The sequence below is a fragment of the Glycine max genome, chromosome 3 (genome assembly GCF_000004515.6).
Source record: "Glycine max cultivar Williams 82 chromosome 3, Glycine_max_v4.0, whole genome shotgun sequence".
In the NCBI taxonomy this organism is placed as follows: domain Eukaryota; kingdom Viridiplantae; phylum Streptophyta; class Magnoliopsida; order Fabales; family Fabaceae; genus Glycine; species Glycine max.
Window position 1 is genome coordinate 1,854,244 of NC_016090.4, and position 12,802 is coordinate 1,867,045.

The 12,802-nt window shown below is 32.5% G+C and overlaps 1 pseudogene; it reads right to left on the bottom strand.

Annotated features, from left to right (window-relative positions):
* Positions 1-5,989: 5,989 nt before the first annotated feature.
* Positions 5,990-12,224, bottom strand: LOC100814840 (phospholipase D beta 1-like; annotated as a pseudogene).
* Positions 12,225-12,802: the final 578 nt, after the last annotated feature.

The following is a 12,802-nucleotide window of genomic DNA, read 5'->3' on the forward strand; positions in this document are numbered from 1 at the left end:
GCCAACAGGCATAAAAATAACAACAATAAGGTGAAGAAGCTCGGAATTGCGCCCCCTGATTCTCCACATTATTAACATTTTCATTCTTCTACACATATCGATCTTAGCATTCTAACTTGATGTCATATATATCTCTTGTCCATTTTTACCCTAAAAATAATTAATTTCTATATAAGGATGATTAACTATGCATCAAACCTTTCGTAATCGACACTTTTTCTTTAGACCCACAGAAAGGGATGGTCTTTTGCAGTGCTTTCAAAAAAGTTCAAAAAGTAGATTTCTTTTACACCAAGTATTTATTTTAAAAAGAAATTCATTCACAGTGACAGGAAATAGCATAATAATCAAGTAGTGATAAGCATGAATAAGCACCACTCATGATGGATTTAGATGCAGTAAATACAACGTTGATATTATAGTGCACTAAATAATTTAATTTAACATCACGTTCATTTTCATATTATACATAAATTTAATTATCCATTCTCAAATAAAAATATTTTTAAGATCATTTTGCTTTTTTAGTAAATTAATTTTCACATATTTTATATATTAACCATATTATATTTTTTTTATTTCTTTTAAATACTATAATTTAAATTCAATCACTTTGAATTTGAATATAAATTTGATATACTATATCAAATCAATATTTCCATCCTAGAGAAATAAGTCTTTCCCTTCTCCACTTATTATGGGAGAATCATTGTGGTCTTACTTTCTTAACCTCACTTTAACTTAGCATGCATGCATGGAATTTCTCATGAAAAGCTCCAAAGTTTGTTCGTTAGTTTTTCCTTAGGGTAACTCTAGTCTTCTTCTCGTGGAGGTGAAGCAATGAAAATCCTCTACCCATGCCCCACGACATGCAATGACCAAATTAATCTGCCACCATTAACAACCCAATCCTTAGATTCCGAAAAATAACCCAATATGAAGACACAAAACAATAATGACGACTCAGTAAGGTTAATCAATTTATTTATTTTTAGTTTAATTTTTATGTATTATCAGTATAAAGTTTTTTTATATTTTTATTCAGTAAAAAAATTAAATATAAATTTTAATGTATTTGAAGTATTTATTTTAATTATTTTTTTATAATGAAAAATATATATTAAGTTAATATATAAGTTAAGTTGAACTTTATTATGACAATTTTTTTAAAAAAAAATGGTCCAAATGCCAGTAACAAAATTTATCACATTTTGATTTTTTTGAAAATAAAATTAAAAGGTAAGGTGTTACATATTAACATAATATGTTTATCTTATTAAAATTATAAGTTATTATTAATGTACTTTTTTAAAATAATATTTTAAAATTAAATTAACTTATTATATGGAATGATAATATAAAATAAATATTTTATAGTTTTCGAATATTTATTCACAAGCTATATTTTCTGTTATGAAAAATTGAAAAGTTAAAAATACAATTAGTATCCTACAAGGAAAGGAAATAAACAAGTGGTGGGGCCCGCAAACTCAGAGAGACAATCCACTGGACGGACCCCATCTCTCTCTCGGTTAGCCGCAGATAATGAACGGACTGGATCGTCTCCAACTCTTGAGTTTCGACAGAAATGATTGACATTTCATTGAGGATGTTAATTATGTGTTAGGAATCTATTCTGGCAGACAGAAGGGTCCAATACATTCAACCTCATATCATGTTCCTCTCCTCTACTAGTTTCTTGTGGACCCAAAACGGAATTCTAAAGGTAAAAAAAAAAAAAAAAAATATATTTTTTTTTTATCATTTTGAGATGTCATGTATCTTTACTCAACTCCTATAGTCATGGAATAGGAATCAAATTTCACTGTTATACTCTTTTCATCCTTAATTGTAACGTATAATTGATTAATTTATGTTTGTTAAAAAGTTAGTTAATTTTAGTATTTATAAGTTTGATTTGATATTAAAGGAGAAAAGGAAAGAAAACATTGTGACTTCAAATCCTAATGCCAACAAAAAAAAATTAATAATTAATATTTGTTAATGAAAAAAATTAATCCATTTGGTTATTAACATTAAATTTATCTATAATTATAATATTTTTCAAAATTTATTGTTAATTTAATTGAGAATTTATTTATCTTCTTCCAATAAAGTCTTGTAATAAGAATTTTTTTTTATTAATTATATCTTCTAAATAGAGACAGAAAGAATACATTTCATCAATTGTTTTATTTAATTTTTTCTACAAAATAATTCTATCTCAAAATCTTCTGTTAGATTAAATGTTCTTATAATTTAAGTTATATTTTGCAAAAAATTATATTAACATAAAATTGTATAGTACTCTATATATAAAATATTCTAGTCAGTGTATGAGCTTTATGCACCAGGTTGATCTAAAAGCTCAACATTGTCAAATCCATTGTTGTGCTTTATCACTTTTTTCTTTATGGGTGGATTTATATGAAATTTGTTAATCTACACACACATATTTTAATGGTGTAATTTCTAAGACACTCATACTAAAATATGTTAACAAATGTTTATGGGATTGACTAACTATACTACACATATTTTATTTTAGAGTGATTGTGTTAATAAATTATAATTAGATAACATATTCATATTAAAATAAATAAGTGTATACGTTAATAATTTCCTATATTTAACGACGTAGTATTTGATTTAACTTATAATTAGGTAATCAAATCCAAATTCTCTCTCGCGATATATACGTGGGTGTGTATTAGTTTATAACCACACATATTATTGAATATTTGACTAATCTGAGTTGAATTAGATTATACCATGAGAAAATTCCCTCTCATTGTCATGATGTTATGATTGTTATCCTTTGTAAAAAAGAACTAAAGAGTTGTTAAAACTTTAAAGTCCTTGCTAGTTGACCATTTTGTCACCAAAGAGTTAGGAATAATAGAACACACTCTTACATGTTGTTACACTGAACCGTTTTAGTACGGTTCTGATCTGCAATTGCTACCAAAGGGCCAGAACACAAATGAATTTGGCGCCTAAACGTTTGATTGGCTAGAAGAGCTTAAAGCAAACAATACAAAATTTCTGTTTGTTGGGTCAATGACTTAAATTGCATGAATGCATTATGCATGTACAAGAATGGAGTATAACAAACAAATTTAAAACTACAGTATGGATATGACATGGACACATGGCAAAATATAAATTTTATTAACATTTTAATTTCAGTAAACAAAAGTATTTTTTTTTTAAGAAAACACCTAAGATGAAAAAGAGTGAAAGAACATTTTGTTTCGTTTGGTAGCAAAGTAAACAATTCCTCAACAAATTTATGTTTTGCATGAAGTGATTTATTGAGTACGGGGTAGGTAATAATTTGTATTTGAGATACTAATATACATTTAAGAAGTTGACTTTTCTTAACTTATTTCATACACACAAATTTGAGGATTGAACCTTTAATCACATAGTTAAAGGGCATGATTATTTGCCAACCATCCTATACAATGTTGATAGGTATTCATACATAAGTATAGTCTAAGTACTCATATATAGTTATACCAACCATTTTCAGAATACCATGTAAGGCTAGTGGTTAACATATCACATGCAGACACCATAGTATCCTTTCACTCATAACTATAGTATGACCAGAAAGTTGATCTCCACTTAAGCACTGAGCATATAAGCTCAACTGTGATGTCTTTCTATAGCAAACATTGTCAGGGTGCAATAACGGTGGTGACAAGAGACCACATGAATGATCCTTTTATTAGTGGAACACACAGGAAAATATTTAGCTAACTCAAATTTTTGTGGCATGAGATGCCCATCCTTCTGACACAGACAGTCCTTGCAATTTTAGAAAGTTATTTTTCTAAACATTCAAGATAATGCAAACCTCTGCCACACGCTAAAGGTGTCACAACAAATCCTTCAGGAATATAGAGGCAATTATTCAATATCAAATGAGAACTCTTGCATTTGAAGATTGGTCTTGCAATTGGGTTGTTTCTCAAAAAATTAAACAAAATGGCCCATGTGGTAGCAGAGAATATGCTGGAAAATTTGCTGCCACTAGACGGGTCTAGTTATCTTCCTCATAAAGTTGCAATAGTTTAGAGTTGGAGCTTGGCTTGTTAACTTTGCTGTGTCTTTCTGTAGGCCATTTTTTATTTTGGTTTTTCTGGCAGTCATTTTACTGACCATAAATCTAAAGAAGCTAGTGTGGCCCAACTTAGTGGATGAACTTTGGGTCCATCCGGATGCTAATGGTACTAATTTCTATATAACATACAAGATTTAAGTTTAGTTGGATGATTAAAAAAAAATAAAGATGATTGGTTTGATCCCTCCTATTAACAAAAACTAATAATTAATATTTATTTATAAAAAAATATTTCTATAACCTTTAGTCCAATACTTTAAACTCTACAACATGAAGGAAAAAAATTGTGAAGTGAAAAATAGCTAACAAGATATTTTGCTTTATCTTGAATAATGTTATAAAGGAAAATTTTAACTATGTAACAAAATAACGAAATGCTTAACTGTTTTTTTTTATATAGAAAAAATCTAATGTTTACATACCAAAAAAACTATAAAGTGATGGAAGAAAGGGCAGTGGATTTTTTTTTTCTTTTCTCTTACAACTTGTTCATAGTTTCATTTCACCTTTTGACTTTGAAATGCTGTTCTCAACCCAATTGCATTTATTATTTTATTGTGTTTTCAATTCAATTCAATCAAAGCTCTCAGCTCAATTGAATTTAATGAAATCTTCACTAATAGTAGCACCCTTCTAAAGGTAATAGAGCATTGAATAAAATATTAAACGAAGTCCAGACACAAAACAAAATGGAACCTCAAACAGACCAAAGAGTTAACACACTCAAATCCCAATTAGATTGAACTGCTGGGATTTTAGTTATTTTTGTTTTCACAATTAAAAATTCATATGATAGTATATTAGTAGGAAGGGGTCAGAGAAGTCAAAGCAAAACCAAGTTTGTATCTAAATGAAGATTGAAAGTTAGACAACATTGTATTGCAAGAGGATGGACTTAGAGTATCTTTCACGATGCAAGATTAATGCGTTGCTTAACTTAATTTTTTGTAACTTTTTTGTGAGCATCATTTTCTTACAGTATATATATAGTTTTAGCAACCTTTTTTCCATTAATGTAACGTTGTTGCCTCTTACCTTTTTTTGGTGGCATGTGTTATATCAACTCCTACTTTGATAATAAAAGTTCAACATATAAACAACTAGTGAGACTCAAAAGTGCAACTTCCTTCTTCAATGTAAGGAACGGTTCCTTAAATGAGGAATCTGTTCTTATTAAGAACCCGTCATTAGCTTTCTTTAATGATATTTTGCGAGAAGATGTGTATGTTCAATAAGAAAAAGTGCTTGAGCAATAAAGTTGCTCTCAAATCTTAATAATATATGCCAATGTCACATTCATAAGGATAAGTAGGCATTAATACGCCACGCCACATGTTATTATTAATTTGGTGGTAAGATAACAAAAGGGCTTCCTTATTATTAGGTGGAGCGAAATATCAATCAATCAAAGAAATTTAGGTAGAAAATTTACCTCTTTCATTTGAGTGTCTCTAATCAAGTCTCTCACTTTATCCCTTTCAAACAGAAACATTGATGTTAGTTATTAGAAACTAAGTGGAATTCATATTATAGTTTTGCGAAATTATGCAATTGATCAAGAAAAAGGTAAATGAATTAAATAATGTAAAAACATCTGTTCAGAGAGAAAAAAAGAAGTGTTAAGAGATAAATAAAATAACAGATCCACATATAAGTGCTGAAATCAGAAAATGGAACACAATCCAGATCATGATTTGATTTCATACCAAACTTAGTAGCTCTTTAAATTACAACTTTGCATAACATGGTGTTCCCGGTCGTAATGTAGCCTGATAGACCAGGAGTGAGTGATAATGTGTAGCAATTGTATTTTTTTTTCTTTTGACAGAGTAGCAACTGGTTTTGTATGTATACAAGAAAGGAAAAAAGAATGAAAAAGCTTTTATTAATGTACACAGGACTTAGTGTTTCTTCAACTATATATATTGCCTTTCAAAATTGTTTGTAATTTACATTCATTCATCCTATTCCTATCCTAATGGCCAGCAATGTGAATGTAAAAGAAACAATCAAATGGTTAGATTCTCCTGAATGGCAATGAATGATCCTACTATCTTTCCTCCCACATCCGGGAACTCTTCATGGCCTGGAAGGGATCTTACCTTACCCTTTTGATCGACTTCGACACCAGTTCAGCTCACCCATTATTCTAACCCTTCTAATGTTGGGGAGATTCGAGGGGTACACCTATGGGTCTTCTCCTCACTTATATGATGTTCAACCTTTCCACTTCTACTCGATGTGAGACTTCACCTCACACTTGTAATCCAACACATGCATTCAAGGCTCTGTGGTTGTAAGAAGCACTCTTGAATAGTACCGCATGGTATAGGAAAGGAAATGTATTAATATTACAAAAATGTAAAAATAACAGTGCAAAACACTATTGTAGCTATTCACAACCCATATTCTTTCACTATACCAAAAACATATTAGTAAACCAGAAGCTAATTAAATTAAGAAATTTTAGACTTTAGTTCCTTCAAAGTTACATTTACAAATGAATATTGGTATTGGTATTCGAGGGAATGAGAGAACTAGAGAAACCAAAATAAAGCCAAAGTTGGTGGTTTTGTGGCCTGATGATCATAAAGGCCAGGTTGGCTGGTTGCTTGGATTTAACTCCTCTAAAGGTGAAACGTGCATTTTAGAAGCTAGAGCGTGGAATTTTAATTTGTTATACATGTAATTTATCTGAGGGCGAGCCCTGGTGCAGCGGTAAAGTTGTGTCTTGGTGACTTGTTGGTCATGGGTTCGAATCCGGAAACAGCCTCTTTGCATATGCAAGGGTAAGGCTGCGTACAACATCCCTCCCTCATACCTCCCCTAATGGGGTACGAAGTTTTTATACATGTAATTTATCTAAACTTCAACTATTCATTTTTGAATCAACTGTTGTCATAAAGGCTTAAAGTAAACGTGAGAAGCCATGAGTACTACTAACTTAAAATATGCTTACCTGCCCACGAGGATAATACTGCCTTCTTGCCCACGTATGATGAGGTTGGTAGGCACCCATTGCAATCTCGGTGTCTCTTGTTCCCTCAATAGAGCGCTGGTTGATGTTTGCAGACCCCAATATGACATATTCATCATCAACTATCATGCCTTTTGAATGAACATAAATCATGAAACGTGGATTGGTTCTACTAAATGCCTGGATAAAGAGCATCAGCACACAAGTTTACAATTGCATTCGTAAAGGGAGATTGCATGCCACAAAACAGACGATTAAGATGCTTATAATGACTGCTAGAATATTTGTTTTACTTGTAAAACACATTTCACAAATTAAGAAGAAAATTAAGACATTTGGATAGAGAATATAAACTGCTTTTCGCCGTTTACACAACAAAACAACAGTTTATAACAAGCAATTTGGAAGCAACTCTTTTTTTATTCATTGGTTCCAGATATCTATAACTTTTTAAGAACACACTGTTTCATGGCACTATGCAAGCAGAAAAATGAAACTGAAAAGGGAATGGAGAGAATAGAATTCATATCTGTGGACTATTTGCTGGCGGAGGAGTTCCAGACACAGTGATATTCTCATACATATCTATGGCCTCCCTATTGCCAAGACAGAAAAAGATCAAATAGTCTTGTGGAGAGAATGCTGCTTCGAGGCCAACTTCAACCAAAGCCTTGTAAATTGTCTCATACATCATTTGCATTGTTTTATGCTGAATTTTTTTAAGATAAAATTCATAGTAAGAAGTATGAAACTATAAAATAGAAAATTATACTTGAGTTTTTTTGGAAACAATATTACATCTTTGACTAAAATGGTCAGAGAAGTGAGGAAGACACGATACTTTTAGTGTATATTCTGGGGCCAGAATTCAGATAACTATAACCCACTCATAAGTTGTTCCAGCTTCACACAAGTTTAAGTAATTTCTTATATTCTGATGAGTAGACAAATCAACAGGTCAACTGGGCATTCAAAATCTCAATTTATTAGCAGGAATTCAAGTAGCATAATATGAAAGAAAGTTGGCCTTTATCTTGTGAGTTGTAGCATACCTGCCAAAATAGAATTCTTTGAGTGGCAGCACCAGTTGGAACACCCTCTGGCGCCACATTGGAATGACAATGTACACTGCAAATCTCTCGTTTGCCCTTATCTTTGCAGCAATCTTCAGTGCAATTTCCATAGGAATTAAATTATTAGCACCTGCAAAAACATGCAATTTTAACATTGAAAGGAGATATTTTAGCATTGGATGCTTTATCCATACAGAAGCTGATATACCGGGATATTGGGATAATCTATTTATGTTCTACAAAATCTTCAGCACACTAAAAGAAGGAATTCTTGAAGCAAAAAGCAACATGTGTTCAGAAAGAGGAGTTCCATACCAAGGTCTTTATGTTGACTCCAATTATATGAAGACCCAATGAAATATTGATTCTCTATATAAATGTAATGTTGTGCAACACGGATGGCCTTTACATATGCTGTATGTATGCTCATGTCAATCAGCACATTCTTCCCACATACAAGATTCTGCAAAAAAACATTAATGTTTAAATATCCCATCATCACACCTAAGATGGTTCAAGTATGATGAATTGAAATCTAGCATGTGTACGAAAACTTAGAAACATAAAAATCTTTCACTCACCATGCTAGATGCATTTTTTGGCTCCTTTGGAAACCCCTTGACAGAATTTGAATCAATTGAACGGAATATCTGTATCCCAAAGCATGTATATTTAATGGTTACCTTTAACTATTGTAAATGAGAAAATAAATTGCTTCTAGAAATTCTAAATATCTATTCAGTACTAATTGAATAAATACCTGAACATGCCATGACTCAGGATTATCATCACCGACACTAGGAGCATTAGATGCACTAATAATACCTCGGATTCTGTCGAGCTTAAGCAATGCATCATCTTATGAACTCCTCAACTTTTGAATCCCTTTTGGTTTTGCGGCTCTTAACCAGCGCTCCTCAAAGTTTTTCAAAATATCGTAAGCTGCTGGACCATCAATTTTAGAATGCAAGTCATGCCATGGCTCCCGTGGACAACCACCGGTATTACCCTGTCATCATCAGAATAAATTGTTCTTCTTGCTTTGAACTTTGTTTTAAAATTGAAACTTATTGGTTCCTAGCTACATAATTCCATTGTACTTAAGTTGCAACATTCTAAAGCTAAATAGGATATTATCTCTGTCCTAAATTAGCAGGAGAATTCTAGTTGTGCAACAAATATGAAATAAATTTACACATTCAAATGCCAGCTAGGTAGCACCAAGCCACCAACACCTTACATAATAGGTTATACATATCACTGGCAATGCTAGTTTTACTGTTCAAAGTGTGTTGAACTGATCAAGGCATGCATTTCAAAATAATCTCTTTAATCTTCCCTGTACAAGAATACAGAAATATTTCTTTGTTGTAATTTGGTTTCTTCTAGAACTACTAAAAATTGAAGTTATATACCTTTGTTGTTTGTGGCTTTATTCTACACACACTAACTTTTGTTCATTCATTTCTTATCAAATGATTGAATAGTGATCATGCAACCAAACAGTAATATATATTACCGTGAAAGTAGGGTTGTGATAGTCATCCTTATGCAGTGTCTGAAGTGTCCTAAACATAGGATGGTGGGGAGTATCATATCTCCCATCACACAAATCAAGTCCGCCAACAAATGCTACTATTTTTCTTTTGTTATTTCCAGCATCAGCATCCACAATTACAGTTTTCTGATGATGTGTATATATTGTTCCAGAGCTGAAATTGTAGAACTATGCAAAAACATATTTAGAGATTCAATGTAAACATGTAAATATAATAAAAGCTACTAAAACTGAACCTTGTCATAAATTCTGACATTTATGAGAGAAAAAAAGAAGGCAAATTACCAAATGGGATCACCCTATCAGTAGTAATATGTGCATCATAAAGTATACCGAACTGGGAAAAGGAGAACATCTTTTAAATTCTTATAATGCAATGAATCAAGAGAGGCAATAAATAAAAATATTTCAATGAGTAGAATCATTGTCAAACCAAACCTGTTGTTTGACCCAGCTATTTCGTTTTCCAGCAATGCGAGGACAAAGCAGCACCTGCATAGAAGAGTGCTTGAAAAATCGTCTAGTTTCCTCATCACGAGTTGCCATCACACCATCCTTCAAAAGAAATAGAATGACATAGTTATGATAACAACACACAGCAAAAATGTCCACGTGCAGACAATTGCCACTCAAGCCCTACAGTGTGTTTGGATATCCATGGGTAGAGCTCAAATTGACATTCAAGTTAATCCAACACATTCCTAATCCTTCCCAAAAAAGAATAAATTACCAAACACACAACTAATCCTTCCCAAAACAGAAATGCAGTAATAGTAATAGGTAAAATAAAATATATAAAAAAAATTGATTTACTAACCACTTTGTAACCTAGAATGTTTCTTGATGTAGGGTCGTCCCAAACAAGGAGAAGCACTCTTACTCCCTCCTCTGATGATTTAGACCTCAGAATCCCTGGGCTCCATTTATGGCGTCAAAGATGTGAAGCCAACACTGTCCATGAGCACAATACATACCATTTTCAAGCACAACATTAGGGAGGCAACCATTTGGAACATGAGCATCTTGATATAGAGTAACCGTTCCACCTTTACTCAACGGAAAAATACATGTGCCCAATGTAGTCAACTCCTTGATGATACATGGTAAGTTTCTCCATTGGAATATACTGAATGGATACTGTCAAAACAGCACCTGGCTTACAAGGCTTACCATTGCTGTTCAGGATAGGGTAGGTCCCATGTAGCTTCTACCCCGAGTATATTTGTTCCACAGGAATTGCCACAACGCCAATGAGCTGTGAACCCACCACATCACTGTCCTTGACAACAAAATGAACTTCAGCTGCATGATGTGCAACAGGAACATTATAGAAATGTTGCTACCACACAGGATTCTCACTATTGCTAATCACAAAAGTCCTACCAATTACAGCATTCGACACAGAAATCGTCACCTAAGGATCGCTAGTAATCTTCCGGCTCATCGTTTCTTCAATTTTGTTGCTCACAACATTACCGGGCAACCTACCGAACATGTCTTCCAACGTCTTGTGGAACATGTCCATGTTAGGAAGGTTTGTGGCTCCATGAACCCAAATATCTAAATTCCCATGGAGGAGCATAACTCTCAGAGACCCTTTGAGCTGAGCCGGCACAATCTGCAAACTCTGACTATGCACTGAGTCATCAGAATTATCTGAAACTCTAGAAGGATCCTCCTGGTCCAAACTTGAGGAGGAGTTGCTAGAATAACTATAAAACTCATCTCTCCTATCAGGATATAGAATTGGAGGGGAATATGTCAAGGGAGGTGCACTTGGGAGGAAGGTCAAGGGGAATGTGTCAAGCTAACATTGTTCATGCGATCATCCAAAGTAGGGTAAGCAGAAGAAGAGTGAGGAAGGTCATAACTATCACTAGGGTAAAGATAAGTGTGAGGTGGTTGAGGCATAGGATAGTCAAAGGAGCCATGTGATGAGGTAGATGGAGGAGGAGGGTATGAGGAATAGTCTATGTGGCTAGAATAAGGAGATGAGGAGTGTGGTGGTGGAGGAGGTGGGGGGTATGAGTAGTTAAAGTTGTTAGTATAAGGAGGGTTTGGTGGATATGGATATGGATATGGTGGTTGTGCATATAGATCATGAGGAGGGTTTGGATACCCATATGGATGTTGTAAAGAACCATAATTGTCCATTGATCAAAACAACAACAATAACAACTCAGAATTGAATTGAATTATTTATCAGTTGAACTTCAAGGTTTGATCTTTCATGCAAAAGGGTCACACCCCAGATGGAATTAACACAAAGGATATTGATTGCACACGGCAGAATGAAACATAGATTTGATGGAAAACTTTTGAGATTGATGATGGTAATACCAATACACGGAAAGAAGGAACTTATGTGAAAGAGAAGATTTTTGTGAGAGGTGAGAGAGGGAAAAGGTTTATGATTTGGAAGGTTCAACGAAAAAGGTGAAGATGCATTGCAATTGCAATTGCAATTGCAGCGCATGAGATGGGAATGGATCTATCGCTTTTTCTCTTTTATTACACATTACACATAGCAGGTCAGCTTGGTCCCACACACTGGCAACTTGAATCAACGCGTCTTTAACATTAAGTATTAAATGAAAAAAAAAAACAAACAAATTTAGTATCTTGAAAATAAAAAAATGGGAATTTAGTGAGAGAAAAATTGTCTTATTTTAATTGTCATATTATAAAAAAAAGGAATTTAAATAAAATGAAGATAAAAAATATAATAAAAATATATAAATAAATTTATATTATTTCATTCATATTGATTTTATGAAATAAATAAATTTAATTGCAAGTTTAGGTTTAATTTCATAGATAAATTAGATTTAAAATTTTATAAAATTGACATTAAAAACATATGCGTATATAGTATATAATAATTATTATAAAAAGTTTAATTTTGATTAAAAATAAATTTATTTGACAAAATAGACCTTTATCTAAATTTTTTAAAACTTATTTTATTTTATTTTTCAATAATTTTTAATCAAATAATTAAAATATTTTAAGAAATTTCATACTTCTAAACAAGTTAGGATTAAAATGTTACCCGCGCATCCGGT